We start from the raw sequence: 9,336 nt of genomic DNA on the forward strand, positions 1-9,336 counted from the left end.
TCTGTTAAAATTCATAAATTTCTCATATAATATATGTTCTTGACTGTCTTTATATCAATGAAACTAAATGGACGATATCTTCAAATCTCGTTTAGAATTTTTTTTTCCTAACAATCCACCAATCTGTACGTTGGTTTTTGAGTTGTATAACGTTCCATTGAAACTTCGAAATGTCATAACTTCCTCTTACGAAGTCGGATTTGGATGTTTTCTATATGCACGCTCTCGGTTTAATGACTACGGAAACTTTCTTTTAGCTCACTTAGGGTAAAAATTAATTTATCGAAAATTCACATTTTACAATATGCAAAGCGTGTCGGTTTAATCGGGGAACTTCGAAGAACCACAACTTGTTCACACAAAGTTATATTTTAGCATTCTTTATATGTACAGAACCATTGTCACATAAAATATAAGTTTGGTTGAGGTTATTTATCCTAAATAATTATAACATCCTAAAATATGATCAAAAAAATTCGTTTCCAATTAAAATAAAACAGTATTCCAAAAACATTATACATACAACCCAAATGAAAATTATGTCAAACATTGTAACAGTCAGAGTGATATCTCAAAATCGGAATCCATGTGGTGCGTGCGATGCAGTCAACCTGATCTCTTCCCCTTACCGGAAGTACCTAAAATATAAATTGAAAACCGTAAGCACAAAGCTTAGTGAATTTCCTAAAATACCACATAACATACATAAATAACATATAATGGGCTCGCCCCGTCATCGGGCCCAACTCACTATATAGTTTGGGCCCTGACCAACATATATAATACATATAACAATAAACATATACACATGTAATAATCACAAAGATACATAGCATACAACATGGTCATTCGGCCATGCCCGACATCGACCCCTACCCGATAAGCATATAAGTACGTAACACAAGCAAGAGTCATGCAGGCAACTAGCATACTAACGTAACATAATCATCGGCTGATATTGGTGCCTTCGACCTGCTAAACATAGTGAGGAAACTCACCTCGCATTGTTGAATCACATTGATAATCCCTGGCTGCTGGTCCGATATATCCTCGAGCTATCAATATCAAATAACACCCAATTAACAATCGGAGTCAAATCTACATCCCTCAATCCATACTTAGGGTAAAAATACCATTTTACCACTTACCTAGTTTTTTCCAACACTAAAGTCCAAACTCTCCATCTGAAAGGCCCAAAAACCAACTATCCATCCAAGGCCCATATATGGCCCGATTTTCCAAATTGATCCCAAATCTCTACATGGGCCTTACTCAAAGGCCCAACAATTTTTCCTAGTACAAAATACTTATATTCAAGCGGCCCAATAATTCCCCAAGCAACAAAGCCCAAAAGATAACCCAAACCCAAAGCCCACACCTGTGAGGCCTAACATACTGAGTATGCGGGGAGTACTCAGCACGTTCGCACATCGTATTCGCTTGAATGCTGGTATGCTAAGAGTACTTGCTTTTATGCCTAGCGTTCTCATTCTATTCAGCCAAAACTAGATTTTAACACTTAACCCCTTAAGACAAAGCCCCAGAATATAGATCTAACTTCCTTGGGCTGGAAAATTACGTAAAGTGTCTAACTTTACGTTCATGCATGGATAAATGAAGCTCTTAAGCTTAAAATGGACTTAATAAGGGACTTAATGCATGCAAAACACCAAAAATATCATAAAGATTTCACCTTTATGCTCAAGGAGACCAAAACAAACTCAGATCTAAAAGAACAAGCCTTCAAACGACCTAACTCTTCCATTAACCCAAAAAAGGGACCAAAAGCACAACAAACTAGATATGAAGAGATCTAAACAGATAAAATCCAAGACGCAAAGTTGATACCTCAAAAAGCTTTCCCACAAGATGATGATTTTGGATCCAAGACCTTCTCTCCAAGAAAGACAACTTCAAGCTTCTCCTCTTCCTTCACAAAGGCAAAAATAGGCACCAAAGTCTTCTTAATAGCTCAAGAACACCACAAGGAGGTTAAGGGTCAATTTTAGGGTTTTTGAGGCAATAAAGGCTGGTAAGGAGGCCAACTATGAGGACTTAAGGCCTTGATATAGGGTACAACACCATAAATGAAGGTTTCATCATAACCCATGTATGCCCTGGTACATATATGTACGCCCAACTTACATGACTAAAGTCCCATCACACCTTAGCATGAGTACGCTAAGCGCACCAAGTGATACGCCCCGCGTACTTGCTTGAAAGCTTGTACGCTAAGCGTACCAAGTGGTACGCCCCACGTATTGCCTGAGGACCGGAATGAAAATCTTTATAACCACAAGGCAATAAAGAAACATACCAGGATCTTAAGTGTTACAATAATATTCTATCAAAAAGTCATTTTTAACACTAAATATGTAGTAATTGACTAGCCAGAATCTATGAGCGTTACATTTAAACCCTTCAATACTATTAGATATATCTCTAGAAAGTTCAAAAAACTCCTTGTCATTCCTCACAATTCAAAATATAAAGAGGGATATCGTAATCATAATGTGAATTTGAAAATGCAATTAATACAACTAATATCTATATAGATTAAATATTCAAAATCTATTAGTGAATGTATTTCCTGATAACCATATTCATGAATTATAGCGAAAGCTTTTGCCACTTAGATTTTAAGTTGCATACGTTCCTATCGATGTGAGTTAATCAATTCCAACCTATAGTCATAAGATAAGGTTTAGGACAAAAAAATCAAATTTATTTTTCGTTCATGGACTGAACTTCGGTATTTTCAATTTCATGCCTTTTAGCAGCTCAAAGGCTTGCAATTGTTTCCATGTTGTGCGTAGCTCAATCATATTGATCAGTATACCTTCACTAACCAACGTGCTTTACCTTTTGCAGTTAAATAAAGACCATATAACTCATAAGCATTGCCAACTCAACTGAAAGTGCCCACAAGTAATAATATTTCAACTAAACACAACATTTTATAATCCTTAGATCGCATTCTACTGATAACTAAAAGCATCATTTTTGGTTGACTCTTGTAAGTTCTCAAGATCAATACGACTCCCACTGAATTCTTGACATGTGAGTTTTATCGCAAGGGAAATTCCTTGACGAGCTAAAACAAATATTCAAATGTTCATATGGATTCCCGACCAGAAAACACTCAATAGAACAAGACTTGGTTTATCTTTTATTTCTCGATCAACAAAAACATCAAAACTCCTATTCTAAATGTGCTAAAGTAAGGAAATCATTCTTTACTCCACATTTTATGAGGTTTTATCATCCTTCTTAGTTTGGAATGAGTTTCAAGATACGATTTATAGTTACTAGAGGATGGCTCTAAAACTTGATTGGAACAAAGTATGACTCATCTATGATCAAACCATTTCCAGTAATGTTTGATTCCTCTTCTTAGTCATACAATTTCACTAAGATGTTCTTTGAGGATTTAATTGTGATATAATTCCATAATTACTAATATGATTATAAAACATGATACTAAAGTAATATCCTTTCCTTTCCAATTGGAGAATCTTTTATCTTCCTGCCTAATAGATTCTTCTATTCGTTCTGCTACTTGTTGAACCATTTCAAAAGTATCAGAATTCTGCTTAATCTTATAAGCAAAAACATATTCAATGAATCATCAATAAATCATGAAGAATAGAGTCATCGTCCTTATGGTGTATCAGAAGAGTCCATATCAACATGTATTAGATCCATTATTCCTTCACTTGCATCACATAAACAATGTGAACAATGAATTAGTCAAAATTTTCCAATGAACAAGATTCTCATGCATCATGCAATTCGAATTGTATGATTCCAAGTTTATGTCCAATTGAAACTTGGTGATAAGATTTCTTTTCACTTGGTCAAAAATGATAATGCCACAAAAACGTTCTAGAAGAATCAATATCCACCATTAATATTGCCATTATAACCAAAACATTCATAAATTCCATTTCAAGGAAATACAAATAAGGAAACTTCATAAACCAAAACTTCATTTTATTGCTAAAAAGAAAATTGGAACTTGTCCTTACTATGCATAAAATGAAAAACTATATTTCTAGACATCTTCGAATAGTAATAGCAATCTATTAAGTTATCCTAACTCCCTAGTAGTAACTCTAAATTCTGACCATCAAACCATGTAACCATACTCAATATTTCATGATCAGATTTTGCTCACTTTACCAAGATTCCTTCTTTCTTTCAGATTCTACAATACCATCGAAATTTGATTACCACGTTATGTATTAGGAGTTTAAGAATACGAACTTGTGGAGTTAGATAATGTATGTACCTCAAGTAGAGTCACATGAATTGAGTTTACTATCTCTAAGATCTTTCAGGTATTTCGGGCTGCTTTGTTTCCAATGTCCCTTCAATTACCAATTGAAACAAATAGAAGCATTGGGGTCAACATGCGGAACAATTTCAAAACAATCCTTTATCTTTACCATAAGATCAAATAGTTTGAACTTGTTTGAGACCTTTCAATTAGGAAGAGAAATATTTTCTTGATCATAAATGCTTCCATTGTCAATGTCCGTGGAAACCTTGGGATTAGACCATATAAGCATTTCTACTTTACTGGTGTTCTTAAGAATTTTTGCTTTAGCAATGGTCAGCATTTGGGTCAGATCAATTAGGGTCACATCCAGATTCCTCATATGAAAGTTCTTAGTAAAATGACCAAACCATTGGTTTGCTCCTTCGAGAATATGACACTTATTCACTCCAAATTGTCAATGTACGATTTGATATCTTTCTAATCGAGGAAAACATGATGTTGGGAGAGTCATAGGAAAAGGAGGTGGAGGAGTTGAAGAAAGAAAATGTCTAATTCCACCGTTTCCTAAGAAAGGGAAAACAATTTCACCTTAACTTGAAGGTGAAAGACCATCTCTAGAAGATTGAGGAAAACCATTTCCGTAAGAACGAGGAAGACCATTTCTATCTTTACAAGTCGTCCAAAATTTGGGAGAAGAGAGAATTTAAGTCAATTAATTTTAATCTTTAATTATTAAGCCAGAATATATCTTAAGGCTAGGGTCCATATTTTCATTTTGTAATATGAAGAAGGATTCCGTAGTCATATCATAAAACTATTTTAAGCAGGTAGAAATTGTTTACCAATTTCAATCATATAAAACTCCTAGATTTTTTTGAGATTTTCATTGAAACATCAATGACATGTTTAATTGTGACTGGTATGCTAACGATCACAATTTAGATGAATAACCATGCAATCCCACTCAAACAAACACGATCGATTTATAATCACCCATTGATGTTCTTATTAACCACACACGCTCCATCAACAATTATAAACAAATTTTTTTTCATCATTTCATCTTTATAGTCCCACATTTATGATGGAAAATGTAGGTTACAAAACATTGCACTACGTGGAAAAGCATTTAACAATTAAATGATTAGGGCACATGCAACCTAAGAAGGATCTGTGTCTTCCATATAAAGGCAACATACTGTGAACTATCAAACTACAAAATTTTCATATTAAAATTTGATTTCTTAAGTGTGAATACATAGCTTGTTGATATTGATGTTGTAACAGCCCGAAATCCAGGTATTCTTCTATTTTTGTTATGTTGTCATTTTAGGGTTTTCATGATAAGCGAGTACGCTGGGCGTACAAGGTGTACACTGCGCGTACTCGCGCACCTCATTTGGACGCGTTCACCCTCAGGTACGCTGGGCGTACCTAAGGTTACACATGGCGTAACTTGCCCAGATCTAAAAACCCTAATTTCTTTGGAGGGCTATAAAAGGAATGTGTGGCTGGACTTCTCAGCCACCATCCCTCAGAGTGAAACCCTAAATAGAGTGTGCCTTCGTTCTTAAGCCATTTGGTGTATATTCTAAGCTTGGTGGTGCCATTCCAAGGTTGCAAAGGAGAAGAAGAGCTCATTGGAAAGGCTAGAAGTGGTGTTCAAGTGTAGATCTGAGCTTTGCAAGGGTTAAAGCTTCATTATCAGGTAAAAAGTTCGGATCTTGTCTTTTGGTTCATGTTATTTGCTTCAAGAACCATTTTCTAGGGTGTTAGTCCCAAAGGTGGAGACTTTTTGTGCAAATGGCCTCCATAAGCTTAGATCTTTTATATTTCTGGTCTATTGGAGTTGTAGACTCATAAAAATGACATCTTGGACGTGAATATTGCTCCATGCATGAGATCTAGGTCCTTGAGTTGGAATAGAATGTTGTTAAGAGGTGTTGGAGCCTTTACAGCCATGCCAAGGCTTAAAGGTCTCAACTTTATGGGCTTAGACACATTAACATAGTCGGATCTACAAGTTGGAATAATGGCTTAACCGATTAAGACCAGAAATGAAGAGTGTTAGAATCTGATGGTTACGTTGGGCGTAACTTCCAGTATGCGCACCGTAGTGGGTGGAGACCCCGATCCATGGGTTGGCAATGTACGCCCCGCGTACATCTAGCAGTACGCCCCGCGTACTCTCAGGGTTGACTTTTAGGGTTTTGGTCAACATGAGGACTTTAGGTCAAGGAAGGGTAAAATGGTCTTTTACCCTCTGAGGAATGATGATAAGGGGTAAAGTTATAATGGTGGAAGTCTTTGAGTATTAAATGATATTTTTATGTTTAGGCAAGGTAGAGTCGTCGTTGGGATTCGGTGATAGCGAGGATGCAAGATCTTAGACTTTCCACGAGGTGAGTTTTCTCACTATACTGTACCCGGAAGAGTTTGACTGTGTGACCGGAAGGTCGGATATCTTGTGAGATATATGTACTATGTGTGATAAGTTAATCGTTATATGTGCCATGTATGATATGCTTGATATGGACCGGAAGGCATTATGTTATGGGCCGGAAGGCGAATATGTTATGGGCCGGAAGGCGTTGTGATGTGGACCGTAAGGTTGACGTGGGTAGGACCGGAAGGTTTACCTAGTCGGGACGGAAGTCCCCTGAGACACATGGACCGAAAGGTCAGGACCTGGAAAGGCGTATGTGCGTAAGTTGTATTTTGGGGAACTCACTAAGCATTTATGCTTACAGTTGTGGTGTTATGCGTTTCAGGTACTAGCGAGGACCGTGGGAAGGCGCCGGCGTGATCGTACACATTGTCGGAGAAAAACTATTTTATGATCATTGGGATGTATTATATTATGATAACATTGTTCACGTTTGAATTTGAAACATTAATCGATGGTTTTTGGTGTTTACAAAAATGAAAAAATTTGTTTTAAAATTTACGTCGTTACAAGTTGGTATCAGAGCCTTGGTTTGAGGGATTCGGATACACCTTCGGGCGTAACTGAACTCAAACCGGGGATTTGAGAAAATTTTTAATTAATAAAATCAATAAAAATTTGATAAGAGATTTTGAAACAACCAAAGAAGAAGAAGCGTGTACGGTCAGTCAGCGCCCGAACGGTAAAATCCCCAAAATACTCTTACAATATGTGTTATGAGATATGATACGCATGCTAGTGGACTAGGTATTCATATTAGGACTAGAGTGGCCTGATTTGTGATGCCTTAGTCTAGGGAAAAATTACTGCTATGAGATGCTTTGAGAGCGAGTGGGTAGCTAGTTCATGGCAAGAATAGAGTACTCATGATCCGAGGTTCGGGGAGGAGGACTTGGGGTGAATGCTGATGCGGTGTAGTTGGTAGTATTGGGCCCGTACTACTGAAGACACCGGGTCAGTGGGCAACCCAAGTAAGAATCCTTGGGTATCGGAGACCGAGTAGGGTTGCGTTATCGAATGCGTTTATGCTTGATGGAGTCTCTGATATTTTTATGTCGTATTTCAGAGGCATCATGGTTGGACCACGCCACAGACCTGGTATGAACAGTGTGAGTGACGAGGAGCTTCGTCAGATGATTCACGAGGAGGTGGCTGTGGGGATCCAGGCCGAGATTCCGGAGTTGTTTGGGTCTATTAAGACCACACTGATGGAGACTTTTGATGAGCGGTACGCCGCGGTGACTGAGGTAGCAGCCGTTGCAGCTACCGCAGCTGTGGCCGCTGCCAGGCCGCAGGGAGGTGACTCGTTGCTGTTCCGGGAGTTCAGCAACACGAAGCCACCCGAGTTTGACGGGACGCAGGATCCGATCGCTGCGATGAGATGGATTGCTGATATCGAGGGATGCTTCTACACTTGTTCATGTCCGGAGCATCTGAGGGTACGGTTTGCTTTGAACCAGCTCCCCCTGGAAGCAAAGGATTGGTGGAAGTTTGTGATGGCGAAATTCACTCTTGCGGAGGTTTCAGCCGTGACTTGGTAGAGATTTACTTCTATGTTTAGAGACGAGTATGTTCCCCCGGTGGAGAGGGAACGATTGGTTCAAGAGTTCTTGTCCCTCAAGCAGGGTAATGATTCTGTTATAGTGATCACTCAGAAGTTTTATGAGAGGGCGATGTTTTGCCCTGAGCAGGTGTCCACGGAACAGGCTAGGATGAGCCGATATTTGGGTGTGCTAAGGAGGGATATCCGGGAGTTCGTATCTAACTCCTCATACCAGACCTTTGCTGAGCTCCAGGCGAATGCCTGGAAGCGATAGATCGAGTTGGAGACCCAGGCCAGGGAGGAGACCGAGTCTCAATGGGTGGATCGGCGGCCGGCTTAGTCCCAGCCGGCAGCCAAGTGGACCAAGTCCGCCGATTCGAGGACGGGAGGATAGAATTGCCGCACTTGCGGAAAGTGCGGCAAGGGTCGTGAGGGGGCATGTCGATCGGGTGCTTGCTACAAGTGTGGCAAGGAGGGGCACATTGCTAGGGATTGCCCCAAGGGATTCATGGTTTGCTTTCATTGCAACCAGATCGGCCATCGGAAGGCCGAGTGCCCCCAGCTTCGCCAAGGATCTGCGCCTGCTGCTAAGGTTACCGAGACTTGGCCGGTGAAAGCCGAGGCTCTGAAGGCTCGTGGGAGAGCTTTTCAGTTAACTGCGGAGGAGGTCCGCGCGGCGCCTGATGTCGTAGTTGGTATGTATTCTTTCGTGTATTTACTTTTATGCTAAGATATTGTGCTTATATTATGATATGCGTAGGTACTTTTCTTGTGAATTTTGTACCTGCCTTGGTATTATTTGACTCGGGTGCGAGTCGGTCTTTTGTATTGTTGGCTTTTAGCCAGCACATCGGTATTGATCGGGAGGTGATGAGTCGACCCCTGCGAGTTTCTATAGCGGATGAGAAAGCGGTATACGCCACTGACGTGATTCGAGGATGTGTGCTCGAGATTTTTGGGGTCAAGTTCCCTATAGACTTGGTTCCTATAGCGATGGGGGATGTCTGCGTCATCGTGGGCATGGACTGGTTGAGTAAGTTTGGGGCAGTAATTGACTGTGAGAAA

Source organism: Lactuca saligna, chromosome 8 (genome assembly GCF_052625555.1).
Source record: "Lactuca saligna cultivar CGN05327 chromosome 8, ASM5262555v1, whole genome shotgun sequence".
Classification (NCBI taxonomy): Eukaryota; Viridiplantae; Streptophyta; class Magnoliopsida; order Asterales; family Asteraceae; genus Lactuca; species Lactuca saligna.